This window comes from Ascaphus truei, chromosome 15, assembly GCF_040206685.1.
Source record: "Ascaphus truei isolate aAscTru1 chromosome 15, aAscTru1.hap1, whole genome shotgun sequence".
Taxonomy (NCBI): domain Eukaryota; kingdom Metazoa; phylum Chordata; class Amphibia; order Anura; family Ascaphidae; genus Ascaphus; species Ascaphus truei.
In genome coordinates, this window is record NC_134497.1 from 25,561,507 (window position 1) to 25,564,457 (window position 2,951).

Sequence of the window (2,951 nt, forward strand, 5' to 3'; positions counted from 1 at the left end):
CAACCCATAGCGCACCCCCCCGAACCCATAACGCACCTACCATGAAAAAATATTTTTTAGCGTGCAACTTTTACTTAACTGTTTTCTTATTGTGATACACAAAAAAACATTACAATGCAACCTGTTTATTTTTATATTTTCAACAAAAGACAGGTGACTGCCTGGGTGGGTGACTGGTTGGGTGGGTACACTTGCCCAACTGGTATTTTTTTAGGCTAAGCGCTTTGTGTAAGTAAATAGTTATTTTATTGCAGTAAGGTGTATGGTCTGAGGAGAGGACGTGTCTGTCCTGAAACGCCACGTGTTTGCATATACCTGCTCTGATGCTTTGAATACAAAGTAAGTTACTTACAGAAAAGGCTCCTGTGTGCTTCCTGCACCACTTTATTTCTTCATCTTCTCTATCCGGAAGTGGAGATACTGACTACATCCAGGTCACAGCTCTGTGTCCTACTGCGCATGCTCACACTAAGGGAATCATGGGAGTTGTAGTTTTTAGACTTCAAAACGGATCACGTGTCACATACTGTGTAGATTAGAAACAAGACAGTAAGGCCTCGGTCCCGCTGCGCTCGTTGGCGCGGGCGGCAATATAGCGAGTTCCCCACCAGCAGGGGAATCCTCGCGAGCCGGTCCCGGTCCCCCCTGGAGGCACAGCTGACTACACGCTGTGGCGCGTCAGCCGCTAGGAGACACAAGAGAATGGTGTTTCCTAGCGTTGACGCGTCACGTGGTGTGGCTGTGAGCCAATGGGGAGGGGAGGCTTCGGGAGGAGGAGAGGCTTCCGGGAGCGGGGAGGAGTGTGGAGTGAAAGCAGGTGCGTGCCTGTCTGTGTGTGTGTCTGAGTGCGTGCGTGCCTGTCTGTGTGTGTATGTGTGTGCCTGAGTGCCTGCCTCTGTCTGTGTGTGTGTGTGAGTGCGTGAGTGCCTGCATGTGTGTGCGCGCGTGTGTGTGTATGAGTGCGTGAGTGCCTGCCTGTGTGTGTGTATGTGTGTATGTATGAGTGCTCCAGCCCGAGTCCGTGGAGGGAGGGGGGGGGGGAGAGTAGCGGATCCCTCCTGCAGCCCGTGGAGGGAGGGGGGGGAGAGTAGCAGCTCCCTCTTGCAGTCCATGGAGGGAGGGTTGGGAGAGTAGCGGGTCCCTCCGCTCAAGCCACGCCCCCCCTCCCTGTCAAACCTCCCACCTCCCGCCCACCTCCGGCTCCCGCTCCCTACAGACCGCATATCGCGGTCTGTGTATCTCAGCGCACCGCCTGTCAGCAGTGCGGGTGCGCGGACTCTGGGAGCGGGGCCTTAGCCTAACGTTTCCCACGCACTGTGCTAGGGAAAGATAGTTTCTTCTGCATGTAGATGTGTATAGTCCTCCTTGTCCTTAATATATCTCAGTAAAGCTGCTTCAATTCCTCCCTTTTGGCCAATGTTGATATGAAGGAGATAACCTGGATATAACTTTACCCCTGAGGCTGTAATACAACTAAGCTCTGCACATTTATACTAAGCGCCCGCTTCCTGTTCTCTCTGTGTCTCAGATGTCTGGGGCAGCACAGGCTGCTGGTTTTGTCTTTGAAATGCAGATTGTCCTGATTTTATCATTTACTTTATTTTGCAAGTTAATAACCAGACAGGCAAACTACAAAATTGGTCAGTTTATCAATGGTCTAACTACATTTGTTGTATACTGTACATTATTAACTACATGCAATCTCCTATATATAGGGAAAACTATTAGACCTTTAAAGGTTAGAATGTGCGAGCACATGTGTGGAATACAGAATGCACAACAAAATGTTGATCGAGGTAAAAAGATTCATAATCTGGCACAGCATTTCCTCACTCATCATGAGGTAAATTGGATGATTTTGGTTTTAGGGGAATAGAAGTAATACCTAGGGATCCAAGAAGAGGTGATGGGGATAATCTCCTTCAAAGGGTACAGTTCTGGATCTATACCCTGGAAATGAAAGCGCCCAATGGTTTAAATGAATTGATTGAACTAGTTCCCTTTTTGAAATAATGGCCCTTCCCCTATTAGTTGTAATATCTTTTTCATCCATTATATATTCACCCTTTGATCGGGATCACTTCCATTTTTATGTGGTAAAAGGTTTTCCTTTTATTTAGCAACCCATTTGGTATTAATGTGCAATATTTACCTCGGTTTAATTTTTGCAATATTCCTTCTCCTCCCCCCTTTTTTTCACTGGAATTACTGTAGACATTCTTTAGAGTAGTTCCTGTGTTATATTAGAACAAGGATGCGATATGCACATTTTGGTTTTCATCAAGCTAACTATTCTTAGCACTAGGGGGGCTATTGTCACGGGAATATAGGAGTGCTCACCACAAACCGGACTGGACCGCGAGGCCGAGGTGGGGATACAGGAAAACCACCGCCCTACAGCCGCGTGAGCGGGTCCGGTAAGCAGAGTCGTGTAGATCGCCTTGTTCGGGAGAGGAGAGAGTAGAGTGGTAGAGGTACTTACCAGATCCGGGGTAGGAGAGATCAAGAGTAGTCGGTGTCCAAAGCCAGGGTCGAGGAGAGGAGAAGGTAGAAGTCCGTTGAGCGAGCCGGGGTTCAAGGGTGCCAGAGATCGGGAGTCCAGGTTCAGGCTAGGGTCTGTGACAGAAGACAAAAGCAGACTGCGAAGTAGCTTGTAGCAAGCACAACTAGAGACTGTAAACACAAAAAACAAAACTGTGCGCTACTACCTAACTACCTATAAAGTTTAAATGTATAAATATATACAGTGCAGTGACTATACCATCAATTTAGTGATAACAAATTTATAAAAAATTAAACCACAACTCCCACAGTGAGATAATTATACATTAAATAATAAGTGCCACATAACCGTGTTGGGGATAATGGCATCTGCAGCTGTAAACGCAGGGGTGGCTCAGCACCCCACACACACTAAGAGAATGGAAACAAAAGAAAACAGCGCACAACGC